This window comes from Siphateles boraxobius, unplaced genomic scaffold, assembly GCF_051911475.1.
Source record: "Siphateles boraxobius isolate OS27281-9 unplaced genomic scaffold, OSU_SipBor_1 19, whole genome shotgun sequence".
Lineage (NCBI taxonomy): Eukaryota > Metazoa > Chordata > Actinopteri > Cypriniformes > Leuciscidae > Siphateles > Siphateles boraxobius.
In genome coordinates this window covers 23,508,113-23,526,703 of record NW_027508799.1, presented here as the reverse complement: position 1 = coordinate 23,526,703, position 18,591 = coordinate 23,508,113, and the positions used below count along the sequence as shown (strand labels likewise).

General features: G+C 44.4%; 1 long non-coding RNA gene across 1 annotated transcript; it reads left to right on the top strand.

The window, feature by feature from the left end:
• Nucleotides 1-1,554: 1,554 nt before the first annotated feature.
• On the top strand, nucleotides 1,555-18,295 carry LOC143741541 (uncharacterized). The gene is made up of 3 exons (XR_013205117.1): nucleotides 1,555-1,714; nucleotides 2,883-2,962; nucleotides 17,613-18,295. It is a non-coding gene; the product is annotated as an uncharacterized LOC143741541 (long non-coding RNA).
• The last annotated feature ends 296 nt before the right edge of the window (nucleotides 18,296-18,591 follow it).

Sequence of the window (18,591 nt, the reverse complement as noted above, 5' to 3'; positions counted from 1 at the left end):
AAAATTGAACCACCAGAATGTTTAAATAGTCTTGAGTATCAGTCAGCCTCTGACAGTATAAATTAAACCTAACAACGTTTTTTTGTTGCTATATATCGTTAAAATAAATGCGACTTGGTCGCTAAATACTTTGTGGCCGCTGTCAAATCAGTTAGAAGAAACTAATTCTTGAGCTATTTTTCCTTTATAGCATTGTCTCTTTGCCTCTTCCCTTGTTTTCCTGTATATTAGTATTTTTTTTATCTCTCCTCTCCATCCTACAGTCTCCGCTTGTGTCTTCTACACTCCATCTTTCTCTCGACGTTTCAGCATCTCTCTCTCTCTCTATCTCGGCTGCTCTACTGCCAGTTTTGCTGACAGACAGCCATGTTCCGATGGCATCTGCCTGCTGCTCTACAGCTTGTGTGTGTGATCATCTGTCTCCAGCTTCTCAACTCTTCATCTCCTCTTCTTAGCGGGCCTCTTCTGAGCGCGTGCAGCTTGTGTGCCAGCTCCCAGCCTCCGTTAACTCCTATACCATCTTATGTACTGCCAAAGCAGATTGTGTTTGGAGGGCAAGCAATTAAGGGGTAGAAAAAAAAACTATAATGTAATTTTGGCTGCAATATTTACAGAAATGGTAAAGCTTAAGCGCAGAAACATGACAAAGTCAACACCGTGGAGAATAATGATTTAGAGCCCAGATTTAGAGGGAAGGGAGGCTGGCACATTTCTAATTACACAAGGCCAAATGTCAAGCCTGCTTGCTGTCAACGCATTTCGGTACCGTTTATTCTCCTGCCACTTTTTTTTTTTTCAAGCAATTTCAGCCGTGTTTTATGAATCTCATTATAAGTCATTAAACTCTACTACACATTTCATGGGCTCTTCTCTTCGAGGCCTGGATGAGATGGAGTTTTTTTTTTTCTTCGGATGCCTGTGAGCGCCCGTGTCCGTTTAATGGAATGAAGAAGGGCGAGAAATGACCACCATTAATTCACCTCTGCTCAGGGGCACCGAGGCAGCAAACAGCGGTAAATGAATTAAGACACTCCACAACAAGACGTTTAGCCTGGAAGACGTGAAATTTCTCACAGTAATATCGCACTCAGAGCGTAATTCAGTGTGTAATATCATCAAGCCCTCATGCTCTCCTCTCGGGAACGATCACCTGGGACCTCGATTACTGAGAGATAATTAAATAAACCTGTGGGGCTTTTTTCCTCTTGTAAGAACTAAAACATTCTGCTTTGGTCATATGTGCGCTTTCGCTCTCCACCGAAAGGATCTTCTTGCCTGGTATGTGCTCTTCTTTCTTTTCTCTCCGGTTCAGAGTTTGGGAATTACTTTCACCGACAGACATTTGACTACCAGCATAAAGTCAAAGGTCGAGAACCGCTCACTTACACAGCAAAAGACCATCTGACTAACATATAAAGCGACCAATCATGTTTTTTATTTTTTTATTTTACATTTTAATGGAGGTTTATTTGAAAAGGTAAAACTAACAATAGAGTTAAAGGGATAGTTCCCCCACAAATGAAAATTCTGTCATAATTTACTCTCCCTCAAGCTGTTCCAAACCTGTATGAATTTAATTCTGAACACAGAAGAAGATATTTTGAAGAATGTCAGTTACCAAACAGTTGGACAGCACCCATTAACTTTCATAGTATTTTTTTTTCCATACTATGGAGCCAGTGGGGCCTTCATACAGTTGTGGAACAACTTGAGGGTGAGTAAATTATGTTCAAATGTTCATATTTGGGTGAACTCTCCCTTTAAGATTGTTAGTGTTAGATAATGCATTGGGTTGCAAATACTTACAAAAAACAACACAGCAGTCATTAATAGGGTAGTGTACATTTCTACATAACAGATTTTTAACATTTCAGATTGATAATTATATATATATATATATATATATATATATATATATATATATATATATATATATATATCATACTCTCTCTATATATACAGTATATTTAATATGTATATCTAGCACTCAAACATACATTATTTATAAGGAGGCCGCTTGTGTGCTCCTACTCCTGGAAAAGTAAGAAAGATCAGACAATTTAAACTGAACTAGTGATTTCACCCATACTTAAAAGTCCAGTATCCATCTGGCAGTCAGCTGACTGGTTGACTGTGGGTCTCAGAAAAGTTGGGAATAAGCCCTCATCTTCTGTGCTTATGTGTGTAAGGATATGCGAGTTCGTGTGTGTGCACTGCACGTATGTCGTGTGTGTGTGTGTGTGACTAGGCCGTGCGGGGGCCTGTGCTTTGGCAGTGGCTGGGTGTTAGCAGCGCTGCAGATGGTGAGCGCTCAGCACTGAAGGTGAGAGGAGTGAAAGTGAGTGTGTATGTCTGTATGTGTGTGTGTGAGAGAGAGAGAAAGGTTGGCGAGGTGCACGTTGCCAGAGAGAGCAGGGAGGCGTCGGCGGCGCGTGATATTGATGCCGCGCTGTCACCTCGAACCCCGCCGGCACCCTGTGACTTGGCTAGGGGAAAAACTAGGCCTGTGTGGGCGCGAGACACAACGATCCACTCTGTTTGCGTGTGCGCGCGTGCTTGTGTGAGCGAGTGTCAAAGTCACTTTTCACCTGTCTCCTGTGTGCGATTTGCCCCAAAAAGGGAAAAAACTCTAAAAACAACGCCTTTTATCAAAGTATTGAGCCTTTGCCCGGAAACCTATTTCGAGTACCAATTCACTGTATTAACGTCAGGCACATCAACACTGAGCAGAATCAAGAAAAGACATGGTGCGGAATGATCTCATACTGCGGGAATATTGTTTACTTAATGTGAAGCAATTCACCAATCATTTGCCTGTCAAAAATGAAGTTTGTCCAGAAGACAAGATGAAAGATGTTTACAAGTGTAATTTGGCCTTACAGCTGGAGTCAGTCGATGACCTCACCAGGGTGACTGGTCTGCAGGACGGTGAGCACTGTGGGTGACTTGAAAAAGATCACAGGTATGTGTGATCTCAACTAAGAATGTATTGAAGTTGATGAGCCACCACGCTACCTGACCTTGAACGCTTGCTTAGGCATATTTTTTTATGGTTACAAGCACCACATTTGAAACAAACCAGAACTAAGTAAAAAAAGAATAAACTAAGAATGACGGTAGAAAACAGACTTTCAGGAGTTGAATGTCCTTCAAAATAAGAGGCAATGAAATTGAAAACATTTTAAATGTTGGTCTTGATAGCCAATCATCAAAGGGCTTAAAATTTAGGGGGAAGTGACCCTAGAGGCCCCGGTATACTCATTGCAAAGTAATTTTTCATTCTTAGCTTAGGCGTAAAAAGTTAGAAATAAATTATAAACTGTTAGCGAACATCCTAGTGCCGCCCATGCTTATGAGAGCACCGTTTTAGGACAAGTCATGTTGCATTTAGTTCCCTTTCGAGAAGTCTCTCGTACTGTGTAAGTTAGCTTACGCTATGGGAAAACTCCTTTTCTCGAGAATATTGAAGTCAAATTTTTTAAATGCAGTGCAGCTGCACAGCAGACATATAACTGATCGTCTAGTGTGCTCATTGGCTGTGCTGTGGCAACTGCACGAACCTATGTCGAGTCGGCTAAGATGCGCGAACCAATCTGGTCCCTTCGCGTCAGAGCCCGCCAGTATGGGCGTGGCTTATAGCTATATAAGCCCCCATTTTCACCATATAATTCAGATTTAATCTTCTTCAGCAAATTCCACTTCGCTGACCTGCTAAGCAGTTCTGTTCCTGGTCTTCGACTGGATGTTCTGCTGTGCCATCCGGCACGCATATGTCCTAATAACATAAACTAGTGTGTTCGCCGCTGCAAGTTTCCAGGCGTTGTTTCAAATGCCTCGAGACACCTGCGCCTCATGCAGAGGCCCTCTCTTCGGCGCGGATCGTCACATCCTCTGCGCTTCCTGTCTGGGCCGCGACCACGCTGAAGCTGCACTCTCAACGGGCGGCTGCCCGGAGTGCAACGAAATGGCGCTCTCCACCCTGCGGGGCCGACGACCCCGTGCCTTCCACTTTCCCTTTACTTGGGTCGCGCAAGAAGAAGCGCAGCCGACAAAAAATGTCAGAGCGGACAGATACGAGCGAGCACACCCCGGCCCAGTCCCCTCGTGCCTTGTTCTCACCCAGAGAAACCCCCTCGCTGGTCCTGTTCTCACAGCCAGACCTCTCAGCGAGCTGCCGGGCTCGTCTCTTTTGAGGGATCAGATAAGGAAGAAGAGAAGGATGACAGCCTTTTACTTGCTGCATCTGAATGCGATTGGTGGATGGGCTCCATGACCGACTCCGCACCCTCAACACAAGCCAGCGGCGTGAGAGCCAGCCTCTACTCTGAACTTCTCCGCATGCTGACTAAGGCCATCAAAGAGCAGCAGGCTGGACGAATGGTTCCTGCAGGGGCGAGGACAGGCCCCTCAGCAGAGACCCGCTCCTTTCTTTCCTGAGGTACACGACGAGCTAACGAAGTCGTGGAAAGCGCCGCTTTCAGCTCGTCTCAAACCCTCCACGTCCTCAACGCTCTCGACTGTCGACGGCGCTGTGGAGAAAGGATATGAGAGAATTCCCCCCCTCGAAGAAACAGTGGCAGTGCACCTTTGCCCGCCCACATGGAGTGGAAAGCTAAAGCGACTCACCCATCTAAGCCTTGCCGTACCACTTCAGCTCTTGCTGGCCGAGCTTACGCCTCCTCTGGTCAAGCTGCTTCGGCTCTTCACACTATGGCTGTCCTCCAAGTATTTTAGGGAAAACTTCTCCGCTCTATTGACGAGTCTGGACCTGACCTGGAAGTTTTTAGGGACCTGCACAGCGCCACTAAATCAACCGCCAAGGCGATTGGTAGAAGCATGGCGAACTTGACGGTGCTAGTGTAACCCCCTTCACACGGGTCCCACTCGACCCGCTCCGAGCGGGCCTCGAACCCGGGTCTCCGGCATGAGAGTCAGGCGCTCTAACAAGGAGGCTAAAGACTGCAGCCTCTAGCATCTGTCGCCAGAGCGTCTATTGAGATCAGAGGAGTGAGGTTTACTCGCACAGCAACTACTAGCTGGTCTCCGTTACACTAGACTGACATCTTTGGTTGACCTTAACGGAGATGAAGGATGCAGACAGGGCCGCATTTCTGGACTCCCCTATCTCTACCACCGGCCTGTTTGGCCCAGCGGTAAAGGGTGAGGCCACCGAGGCAAAGAAAGCGCTTCAAGCAACGCGCCACTTCCTCCAGCTCTGCTTCGGGCCGCCACAAGAAAGCGCCGCTCACTCAGCCAGCAAAGCCAGCACCGGTCTCTCAGCCCCGCCCAGTGGCTGAAGTCTGTCACCGCTCTCATTCAACGAGACAACAGCATTTCCCAGACTGAAATCACTGCTGATACCTCTGCCATCTTTTCTGCAGTGTTAAAGGAGTTTTCTCACTCTCCTGAACTTGCTGCAACAGAACTCAGTCCAGATGAATTACTGTATAATTTTAATTTTATCTGCGGTACAATCTTAGATGATGTCGCTCCAGTGAAAACAAAATGTCAAAAATCAATCCCTGAGCCATGGGTGAATAATACTACTCGGACTCTGAGACAGGCATGTAGAAGGGCCGAGAGGAAATGGAAAAAGAACAAACTACAGATCTCCTTTGAGATGCTGAGAGACTCCCTTTTTAAATATCAGAATGAGTTGAGAGTAGCCAAATCAGATTATTTCCCTTTCAAGGGAACTTCGAGCTGCGTCAAACGCTGCGGGAACGCCCCTGCGTTGTGCGTCATGAAGCACGTATGGAATCAGCCCAATGGAGAGATGAAACGTCATAGGCGGGTGACGTCATCGACCAGGAAACTATAAAGCACCCCAAAAACACAAGCGCATTAGCTTCTGTGCTTTCAGTCGCGCTACATGTGAATCTGTCCCTGTGTGATATTGTCTGTCTTACATACCCTGCACCACACAAACAATTTATCCCTATATATATATATATTGAGAGATTATGGCGGACGAACAGCAGTTTAGAAAGTGTGTTCCTCCCTGCTCGCGTTATTTAACGAGCGGGGATACACATGATCTTTGTGTTGTTTGTTTGGGAGTTCAGCATGCCCAGTTTGCTCTCGAGGGAGCAGACTGTGAGCATTGCGAGCGTTTGCCGTTAAGGACGCTCCGCTCCCGCCGGTCGCTCTTTGAGGAGAGCGGTTCGGTGCGCGCTCCCCGCGGTTCGGGTCCCGCTTCTGCCGAGGCAGAGCGGCGGCGCTTATCGTGGGGATCGCAGATGGATCTCACAGCGGGGTTTGAGACGGGCTCTGCCTTATCTCTCCCTTCACCTGTGAGATCCAGTGCCTCAGTCCCGGGTTCGGAAGCACGCGCTGCGGTTTCTTCCGCTCGGGCTGAGGCACCAATGCTATCCAGTTCTGAGGAACTTGATGTTGTTAGTGTTGAGGGAGATGTGGAGGATTCGCCACCCCACACTCCTGAGAGTGATGAGCTTATGGAGGTGTTAACAAGAGCTGTTGAAAAACTTAATATTGAATGGCCAGTGACTAGACAGGAGTCTGTTTCTAAATCAAAGTTGGATGAGAGATTTTTGCCGTCACGTGTGCAGCCTCCACGCCGGTGCCTGCCGTTTTTCCATGATCTCCACACCGAGGTGTCGAAATCATGGAGAAAACCGGTGTCATATAGAGTGTTTAGTCCCCAGACTTCAACATACGCTAATATTATGGGAGCCAAGGCTCATGGTTATGGTGCGTTGCCTCGTGTGGAAGAGACGCTTGCGAGCCATCTCTCCCCCGAAGCAGCATCATCTTTTAAGGCACCGGCATTACCCACCAAGCCTTTAAGAAACACTTCGGCTTTGGTGGGTAAAGCATATTCGGCAGCAGGTCAGGCTGCGTCATGTCTGCATACTATGTCAATCTTGCAGGCATACCAGGCTGATCTGCTAAGGGACATGAGTGAGAGTGAGGAGGTCAGTACTGACGTAGTTCGCGAACTGCGTCAGGCTGCTGATTTATCCCTGCGTGCCACCAGAGAATCGGCCAAATTAATGGGTCGTTCTATGGCAGCTCTGGTGGCCGCAGAAAGACATTTGTGGTTAAATCAGACTAATATTAAAGAGAGAGAAAAAGCTTTTCTTTTAGATGCTCCTCTTTCTCCCATGGGGTTGTTTGGTGATGCTGTGAATTCAGTTATCGATAAATTCCAAGAAGAAAAGAAACAAACTGCAGCTTTTAAAAAGTTTCTTCCCCTTAAAGTTCATGTCCCTGGGGCTGCTGGGCGGGAGCAGCCCCGGCCGTCTTCGAGCTCATCACATAGAGCGCAGCAGAGGCAGAGTGTCGCGTCTCGTGCTCCCCCTGCTGGACAGTGGGCTCAGCCGCGACACTCTCAGCCGAAGCCTTCTCCCAGTAGAACTGATCTGAGGACAGTTATATTGGCTAAGAAGGCTTCGGCTAAGAAGAAGTCCTGACGCCAAGCCGTTCAGGATGCTGAGGGTGGTCCCAACCGAGGCGGAAAGGTGTTCACCTCTTTTTACGGTGCCCATTCCTCCTCGGTGCCCTCAGGGGCTCGTTCTGCCAACCCCGCCTTTATGCCGGGGCACAGACGATCCCAGCGAGCGCTTTCCCGAGGGACGCTCGCTCCCTCTGAGGAGGGTCTCAGAGCGGTCAGACCAGTTGTTCCCTGCCGGTGCGCCGTTACAGGGCGCTGCGTCTGCTGCTCAAGTTACACCAGAGGCCAGTCTCGAGAGGCTGGTACCCTTAGTAGAATTTCTGGCAGAGTGGAAAAGCCTTCCAAAAATATCTCATTGGGTCCTGCAGACAGTAGAAAAGGGTTATGCTATCCAGTTCAGGTGTCGTCCACCAAAATTCAGAGGGGTTCTGCACACAGTGGTGGGCCCCGAGCAGGCTCTGGTATTGGAACAAGAGGTGAAAACGCTCCTTCAAAAAGAGGCTATAGAACGGGTTCCTCCTCCCAGTTTGGAGTCAGGTTATTACAGCCGATATTTCATCGTTCCAAAGAAGGATGGGGGGTTGCGTCCAATTTTAGACCTGCGCATATTGAATCGCTCGGTAGGGAAGCTAAAATTCAAGATGCTCACTATCAAGCAGATCGTGTCTCAAATCAGGTCCGAGGACTGGTTTGTCACGATAGATCTGAAGGACGCATACTTCCATGTGTCCATCCTTCCACAACACAGGAAGTTCCTGAGGTTCGCCTTCGGGGGCGAGGCGTACCAGTACAGGGTTCTTCCGTTTGGCCTAGCTTTATCTCCCCGCACTTTCACGAAATGCATGGATGCAGCACTAGTGCCTCTGAGGCTTCAGGGCATTCGTATTCTCAATTACATCGACGATTGGTTGATTTTAGCTCAGACCGAGCAGATGGCGGTTCGGCATCGAGATGTCGTCCTCGCTCATATCAGAAAGTTGGGGTTGAGGCTGAACGCAAAGAAAAGTGTATTATCTCCTTCCCAGAAGACCACTTTTCTGGGTGTCGTTTGGGATTCGGTATCGATGCGGGCGCGACTCTCTCCGACCCGCATCGCTTCGATTCTCTCAGCTGTGAAACAAGTGAAGCTAGGCCAGCGACTCACTGTCAAGCAGTCTCAGAGACTGTTGGGTCTGATGGCAGCAGCGTCCAACGTTATACCTTGCGGCCTGTTGTACATGAGACCGCTACAGTGGTGGCTCAGGACCAAGGGATTCTCCCCGAGGGGAAATCCGCTCCGCACGTTCAAAGTCACGCGGCGCTGCCTTCGTGCTCTGGTCATGTGGAGAGAAACTTGGTTCCTATCCAAAGGTCCTGTGCTGGGGGCTCTTTGTCGTCGCATAACGCTAACGACGGATGCTTCCCTCACAGGGTGGGGGGCGGTCATGAGTGGTCGCCCAGCCCAAGGTCTGTGGCAGGATCATCATCTTTCGTGGCACATAAATTGTCTAGAGATGTTGGCTGTGTTTCAGGCTCTGAAACACTTCCTAACAGACCTGAGAGGCCATCATGTGTTAGTTCAATCAGACAACACGTCGGTGGTCTCTTATATAAATCATCAGGGGGGCCTGCGGTCTCGCCGGCTTTACAAGTTGGCCCGTCAGATCCTCCTGTGGTCCCAAGGGAAGCTACTATCTCTGAGAGCAATGTATCTCCCTGGGTATTTGAATGTGGTAGCAGACTCCCTGTCGAGGCAGGGGCCGAGGCCAGGGGAATGGAGACTCCACCCCGAGGTGGTGGAGCTCCTTTGGTTGAGTTTCGGTCGCGCCGAGGTGGACCTATTCGCTTCCAAGGAGACCACTCATTGTCATCGGTGGTTCTCCATCACTCTTCCAGCCCCCCTGGGGTTGGATGCTATGGTGCAGCCGTGGCCGAGGTCACGTCTGTACGCCTTTCCCCCGATTGCTCTGTTACCAGGAGTTCTGGAGAGGGTCCGCCGGGACGGGGTCAGTCTACTACTAGTAGCCCCGTTCTGGCCGGCCCGAGTATGGTTTGCGGACCTGATTTCTCTCCTGGACGGTTCTCCTTTGGAGCTCCCGGTCAGGAGGGATCTACTCTCCCAGGCGGGGGGCACGATACTTCACCCCCGCCCAGAATTGTGGAAACTGTGGGCTTGGCCTCTGAGGGGGCCCAGCTCATAGACTCCGGTCTCTCAACCGAGGTTGTTGAGACCATTCTTAACTCCAGAGCTCCATCCACGAGGAAGCTTTATGCCTTGAAGTGGAAACTTTTCACTTCTTGGTGTGGAGAACACCTGCAGGACCCAGTTAACTGCCCAGTGGGTGCAGTGCTGGAATTCCTGCAGGAGCGCTTCTCCACAGGGTTATCCCCCTCCACACTAAAGGTGTATGTGGCGGCACTAGCTGCTTACCACGTCCCTTTCAGTGGAGTTTCTCTTGGGAGACACCCGCTTATAACTCGTTTCCTCCGTGGCACTTTGAGGCTGAGGCCAGCAGTTCGTACGAGGGTGCCGACTTGGGATCTGGCCATTGTATTAGAAGGTCTTTCCCTAGCTCCTTTTGAACCTATCGAAGAAGTTCCCGAGAAGTTTCTCACTTTTAAGACTATCTTTTTGCTTGCTATCTCTTCACTAAAAAGAATCGGAGATTTGCAGGCTCTGTCGGTTTCACCCTCGTGCCTGGAATTTGCACCTGGCATGGTTAAAGCTTTTCTGCATCCTAGACCAGGTTACGTTCCTAAGGTTCCTACTAATATTGTTAGACCTACGGTTCTGCAGGCTTTCTGTCCTCCTCCATTTATGTCATCGGACCAGGAGAAACTTAATTCACTCTGCCCTGTTAGGGCATTAGACGCTTATGTCCACAGAGCTGCCCTGTGGAGGAAATCAGAACAACTTTTTGTATGTTTCGGGCCACCCAGGAAAGGGTGTCCGGCGTCTAAACAGAGAATGAGCAAGTGGGTGGTTGAGGCTATCTCACTTGCTTATGAGTCGGCTGGCCAGCCTTCACCTTTGGTTGTCCGAGCTCACTCTACCAGGAGTATGGCTGCTTCTAAAGCTCTTTTGTCGGGGGTTTCCCTGAGTGATGTTTGTGATGCGGCTGGATGGTCTTCACCGCATACTTTTATTAAGTTCTATGACCTAGACTTAAGCTCTACCCCTGGGGCACAGGTGCTCTCGTCCTCTGTGCGCTAGTCTCACATGACGGTCATTTGGTCCTATGGCGACGTGGGTATTCGCGTTCCCGCAGCGTTTGACGCAGCTCGAAGTTCCCTTGAAAGGGAACGTCTCGGTTACGTATGTAACCCTAGTTCCCTGATAGGGAACGAGACGCTGCGTCGCTCCGCCATACTCCCGGCACTCCCGTTAGCGCTTCCTTCAAGCCTATCAGAAGCTAATGCGCTTGTGTTTTTGGGGTGCTTTATAGTTTCCTGGTCGATGACGTCACCCGCCTATGACGTTTCATCTCTCCATTGGGCTGATTCCATACGTGCTTCATGACGCACAACGCAGGGGCGTTCCCGCAGCGTTTGACGCAGCGTCTCGTTCCCTATCAGGGAACTAGGGTTACATACGTAACCGAGACGTTTTATACCCTTATAGATAAGAATCACAAAAATCCTAGAATCATGATTAATGTTATTAAAACTGTGCTGAACCATGTTGTATCTAGTTACCCGACTGAGTCAGTGGCTATGTGTGAACGGTTTTGCCAATTTTTTGTAGAGAAGATAGCTGGAATAAGACACAATATTAAACCAACCACTGGTGATCCGGCAGGCCAGTTAAACTACAACGGCTTGCTCAGTAAGTTTACACTTATCTCAATAACTTTTTTAAATGAAATTGTGAAGCAGCGAAACCTACAGGTTCACCACTAGATACTATCCCGGCACGATTATTTAAACAAGAGTTTAATGAAATGGGTCCGATACTTTTAAGTTTCATAAACAAGTGCCTTGAGTTGGAGGTTGTTCCTGAATATTTGAAACATGCTTCAGTGCAACCCAGACTTAAGAGGCCAAATTTGGACTTCGCCGACCTAATTTTCGACCTATTTCTAATCTTCCATTTTTAGCCAAAATTTTAGATAAGGTAGTACTGTGTCAGCTTCAAACATTTTTAGTTGACAACAACATTTTTGACATATTTCAATCTGGCTATAGAAAATTTCACTCTATTGAAACGGCTCTTGTTAAAGTGCTGAATGACATTTTCTTGGCCACTGACTCTGGAGACTCAGTAGCACTGGTACTTCTGGACCTAAGTGCTGCATTTGACACGGTAGACCATAATGTCCTGCTGTCTCGTCTAGAACACATAGTGGGCATCAGAGGTTCAGTCTTACATTGGTTCCAGTCCTATCTGACAAATAGGAGTTTTTCAGTTAACATTGGTAGCATCGATCTTCCTCTGGAAAGTTGACGTGTGGGATTCCTCAAGGCTCCATTCTAGCCCCTATGTTGTTTTCTTTATATATGCTGCCCCTTCCCACTATTTTTAGATAATATTAATTAAATTATTATTGTTATGCAGACGACACTCAAATATACTTTCCTCTTAAATGTAAAAATAGCTTAGAACAGATGACTGCCCGCCTTGAGGATGTGAAAAGCATGAATGTCTTTGAATTTTTTAAGTTTAAATGAGAGTAAGACCGAGGTTATGGTGTTTACATCTTCCAGTGTACATAACACAACAAATGTAGATCTTGGCGTTTTGGCACCTTATGTTAAGCCATATGTTAAAAACTTGGGTGTGGTATTGGATAGTGCCCTAAAGCTTGATAGACAGGTAAATCAAGTTTTGAAGGCAAGCTTTTACCAACTTCGAACCTTGGTTAAAATTAAGTCTTTCCTCTCTTTTGCAAATTTTGAAAAAGTTATACATGGTTTTATTACCACAAGGCTGGATTATTGTAACTCGCTTTATTTTGGGATCAGTCAATCATCCATTAACCGCCTTCAGTTAGTCCAAAATGCTGCTGCCAGAATTCTGACAGGAACTCGAAAACGGGCACTACTCTCAGGGAACCAAGGTTACGTTAGTAACCGAGACGTTACATAGCACTTATATAATAGATTTCTTTAAAGCTTTACAGTATTAAACATGAAAAATCAGTGTCAGTGTCAACAATTTACAACTTCAATTTCTACTATAAAGCAGCTCTCCAGTGTGTTCATGTTTTTACTCGCAAACGAAACGGCTGACCTTGATTGAGTGAACAGAAGAAATGAACTGGAGAAGATTGCCACATCACCGCCACTGGTTTTCCTATGGGCTTTTATTATGTTTTTTTTGTTGTAATTTATGAGTAATATAGGTCTGTGGTAAACGTAACTTGGCGATTCTTAACGTTTTGTTCTGCAACGTAAACTGCATACACTCACACCCCAAACATTCTTATCTAGAATTAGTATTCTGGTTGGTTGACATTATCCTTGCACCACTTTCTTACATAATTGCCATGGACTAGTGGTTGTTCTCTTCTGACAAACTCCAAACGAACTTCATTTTGGCCTGAGTTTGTTCGAAATGACATCACAACAGTTTGGTCTTTGAGTTCACTTGAAGTCTATCGGGGGCCTTAAGTCAATGTTCAATAGAAACTCACTTGTAATATAAAAAAGACATAAAGCATAGCAAATGTACATGTTTGTGAATGTTACTTTACTTTTTGTTTGGAGCTCATTTAAAATGTAATTTGAGTCATTTCTCATCAAATATGTTTTGCCATGTCAGATTCTTTATACTTCAGAAGCCTTCCAAAGAATTTTCTATTTCTGGTAACAAAACTGGCTGAGTATTGATTAACAATCAAAATGTTACCTGATATGATTTTCATGGCATTTTAAAGCAATATTATGTATTTTAAAAGATGGATTGTATATCTGTAGTGAGCACAGGTCACTGGTGGTTACAAATATTGATGCAGTATAACAGAGAGAATGAGTAAAACTGTTGATCTTCATATTAAATTAATATATTTAAGATTCGTCTTGAGCCTAAATAAGATTATTATAATGCTCCGTCTGCAATTATAATCCAGAAATATTATGTTTTTGTCAAGTGAGCTTACTAGGATTGTCTCATTGACCTCTATTGTTCCTAATAAGCCCACTAAGCTAAGAACACCGTACACCTCATATTAAACAGCTTTAACTTAATTGTGCTCGAAACATCATTTTACTTCATAAACTTTAACCACTTAGATAATTTTCATTGTTGGGACAAAATGGACACACTGGGAAAAATAATTGTATAGTCCACTCTAAAAAATAAAGGTTCTTTAGATGGTTCCATGAAGAACCTTTAACATCCATGGAACCTTTCCATTGATAAAAAAAATGTTCTTTAAGGTTCTTTAGATTATTAAAATGTTCTTTACACACAAAAAAGGTTATTTTAAGAACTGTTCACTGAAAGGTTCTTTGGGGAACCCATAATTGTTCTTCTGTATAGCATCTTCCCTTTTGGAACATTTATTTTTAAAGATTTTCCAGTTTGATCAGCTGCTCTTTAATTATTTCGGTTGACAAATAAACAATAATAAAACTTAAATTGTTTATTGAACAAAATGTAAAGCATTCATATATTAAAGCACATGGTGGGCTTGTTTGGAACACAAGAGGGATTATGCTGGCATATGCTTATTCCCACTTCTGAAGTCGTGATTACAAGTTAGTCGCTTTCAAGTGCTTTGTTGTCAGAAAGAACTGGAATCATGGAGGACACCAGGTTTATTCTTGACTATTTTTTGGGAAAATCTTATTAAAGCCAAAATGATATTTAGCATCCCATTCTTTGACAACCATATAAACAGTGCAGTGAATATCTCTAGATCGTCAGCTTGCTGACAATTCTGGAATTTCTGTCAAATACAGGCTATTTTTGCTGTGTATAAAACATACACATACAAATGATTATTCATAGGCCCAGATGTAAATATGCACAACTTTAATGACAAGACAAGGTGATGTAGCTGTTGTGGAATAAATTCGCCCAACTCTGGAAATTTTTTGTATCAAAATTATCCCTGAGCTTCTCAGTGGTAAATATGGCTTGAGAGGGCCTTCATATCTAATTTTTAATAGGAAACTCGTATTTACAATAATTCCGATAGCATGCGAAGGCACCATTAAACAGAAAACATGTACCTTATAGATCCTCATCAGACTTGTCATGTTTGCAGTTTTTATTTATTTATGACAAAACATAACATGTTTGTGTTTAAATATTTGATTTAATATTCACTTTCTGGGAACTCTTTTCAGATATTTATAGGCAAATATGCAAAATTTAGATTTAGCTGGGCTTAACAGGGTCACCAATAAAATCATCAAAACAGATTCCTTGGAGTTTATTGGCTCAGGTGGAGCATGTGTACTTCTGTTAGTCAAGACATGCTCCGCCTACTCTTACACACCTAACCACTGTGATTGGACACACAAGATGAAAAAACTTCTCGCACGCGTCTCTCACTCCGGGTGCAGTGAGGAGTTCTGACAGCCCTCAACTCCCAGCACCACCTCTCTCTCACTGGGACGGATGGTGTGGGAAACCCCCACAGGGCTCCAGTGAACACACACACACACACACACACACACAGGCCCTGCGTGTATGACACTAAGCCAGTCAGTGGAAAAGTCTTCACCTCTTTAACACAGGCTGGCAGGTGAAGCTAAGCTCTCCACTGCTACCCTGCTAGAGAATCCAGCCTGCCAGCATGGCCTCCAATCAGGACTGTCAGAATAATAACAGGTTTTTCTCTCAGGGGATGCACTCGGTTGCACCCTGATAAACATACATGGTGAGATCTAGACAGTCTGCGGCTCTGCGCACACATGCAAAGATGGACATGCTGAGAAGATAGGGCTACTGTCTATGATCTGCTTACTACCTATATAGGCAGCTGCCTTTTAAAGCAGTGTCAAGACTTAAACAAAAGCTCATTAGTGACTGATTAGAAGACGGCAAACTCCACATAACAGACAAAGAGCGCTCTGCACCCGGAGACTCGACTCGTGATTGAGTTTGATGTTAGCATGTTGCTAAGTAACAGCTTGATACTGTAATAAGTATAACACAACATTGGGTAAAATAATCTATATTTTAATAATCATTTAAGGATGCTTTTTGGAATTGAACTGAATCCTCTTGACTCAAATATTAGTAGATGTTAATGGAGCGATACTCAATCATAATAATCACGCATTTAATACCTTATTGGTATTGAATGAAATCATCTTGATTTGCAATCAATTTCAACAGGGTTTGTTTCTAGCATGTTGCTAAGCTAATGGCTTGGCATTCTAATAATAAAAATGATATTGGCTCTTGGTTTTGAAAAAAATCTAATTTTAGATATAGTCAACTATTTTATTAACGCTTATCAGAACTGAACGAAATCATCTCGACAATTGACTTCAACAGAGTCTGTTGTTAGCATGGGCCAACTGAACACTAAGCATAAAAATAAAAATAAAATAATCTATTTTTAATAATACTGACATTTTCAACCTTTTTCAGAATTGAACAAACATCTCAACCCTCAATTGATTTCAACAGAGTTTGCTGTTAGCATCTTACTAAGCTAACAATTCAACACCAAAGCCGTAAGGCAAGCTCCAAGGTAAAAAAAAAAAAAAAAAAAAAATTCTGTGGTGCAGGGAAGGAGACCAGAGGCCGTTTTTAAATGGATGTCAATGGAGGAGAAGCTTCTCTATGCAGAATAAACTGTTTTTGTGGGAAAACAGCTTAGCATTTTATAAATTGACAGCCAATCAGCTAATCTTCAACATATTTGCCCATAAACATTTGTTTTGGATTAATTTATTTTTAGTTTTTACACAAAAAAAATCCGCTGTATTATAAGAAAGTCACAGACAATTTTGTGAGAGGAAGGATTTGGTTTACGGCATTCTCATTCATTTCTATCGTATACACAAACAGTGATTGGCTGTCGCACAACTCTAAATGAAATTCAATGACTTGATGACAATGACAAGTCTGTAATGTGATTGGTTATCAAGGCACATGTGATCCAAGTTGGTTATTCAGTTTTTCCACCATCTTGAATGCAATGTAAGTCGTATAGATAAAGCATCTGCCAGATCCATAAGTTATCTTTTGAAACTGTCTTTGCATCGGGGACACGTGTATATTGACTTAAGGCACTGCCTAGACGGCTCATTCAATGGATCTTTGTGTAAACAGTGTGCAAACACTACAAAATGTAGCAGTTTAGTGTGTCAGGCAAACTTTAAACAAATATGCTCAGTTCTGCACATGAAATTACACTAATGCGAGCGGCATGTAATGAATACAGATGTTTAAGCAGCCAGAGACAGAGACAGTCGTGTGTTGGACGATGAAGGGGAAAGTGGATGCCAAGTACAGGGTACATGGCCCTGAGGTTACAGGCTGCTTAGAGAAGGTGTCAGGTAGCCTACGTTTCTCACACACGTACACACACACACACACACACACACACACGCTGCGCAGTCGGATAACAAATCACTGCCGGAAGGAGGTCTGTGAAGCTCTTCGCCTTCCCTAATAACATTTTAGGAGATTCTTAAGCTGGTAAATTAGCGAATCTGGACCGCAGAGATATTATTTATGCTTGTCTGCAGTGGAGAATAAGGAGGCTTGATGGGTAAATTGTGTTTAATTCATGGAAAGGGCCGTTTTTCTCCACCACAGCATGATACGAGATTAATCCCTTGACAACCTTTGCGACGCACTTCAAATCGCTCGCAAATGTCAGCGATGCAGATTTGCAGTGGGAGAAATGCAGATGGAAGGAGCACAAAGATGCTCCGTCCACACAAATGCAAAACAATCTGATGCGATCCTATGTTCCTATGCATCATGCATGCATACATATCACATGCAATGCACTTAGAGATGTCTAAAATGAAAAATAGAAGCATTTTCAGACTTTGGACCCCATTGTACATCTGAAATATTTCAAAATCAGAAAAATAGACAAATTAGACAAATTCCGTTTTTCCATTTTATTAAACTTACCCTTCAGATGCTGCATGTTTGATTAGCTGGATATAGTTCAAGGGCGATTCTATACTATGATTTTGTCTGCATTATTAATGTTCAGATATTTTAATTATGAAGTCAAGGGCAAGGGTGAATCTCTGCCCTTGTCAAAAACAGTCTCGAATTGCTTTTCATTTGAAACAGGTTGTCAGAAACATGGAAATAATCTTATCCCGACACGGCAGGGGCGTTCCTTCCTGTGTCTTTGGCAAAGGGGGATCCCCTATGCGCAAGGGCCTTTGCCACCCATTCCTTGTGTGTATTCAGCCCCGCAAGCTGTGGCTCACAGGTTGTGTGTGTGTGTGTATGTGGGAGAGAGAGAGACGCCTCTTGGTCCCAAGTCAAAGCCCGGAGCATCTGGATCACTTTCAGGGGACAGAATCTCCGCATGACCTGAGGAACCAGAGACATTCCAACTGTCAACACACATCCATCCTCTCCCCCCTTTCTCTCCATTAATTCTCTCATTCTCTCTTCCCCCTGCGTATGTTTTTCATCTCGAGCCGCTCCACAGCTGGGAGCTCTAGAGGGGAGCTGAACACAGACAGTAATTAGACTGTAAACACTTCCGGATATCAGAGGACTTTAAAGGGTCGAGAATCACCAAAACGAAGAATCTGAAACAAAAGGCACTGACTTCTGTTTGTTTTCTTTCTTTTCTTTGAAAGAAAGAAAAAAAAACATTAAAATGTGACAGAGTTGAATACATCCTCAAAACAAAGTTCTAATGTTGCATTATAAACTGAGAATTCAAAACAGAAAATGACAAGGCTGCTGTTTCCACGGAACAAGTAATATCTGATAATTACTGTTATTTGCAATATTTCAGACACACCAATTATGTCTGTCTAGAGTTTTTTATGCATTTCTACTCTCAAAATAGCTGTATATGGACAGTGTGTACAAAAGACAGACATAATTTTTATCGTTAAAAATCATGCTTAGAGCTATTCTCTTTTTTATTTCTTAATGTGTAGTTGACTTTTTTAAAGTCAAAATTTACAAATAGAAGGAAAAAAATATATAGGTATTACAGCTTTATAATGTACAGTATGAACAATTAATATTCATTTTGAGATTTGCTAAAGATTACATTTAACAGTGTTATTAAATTATCATTGTT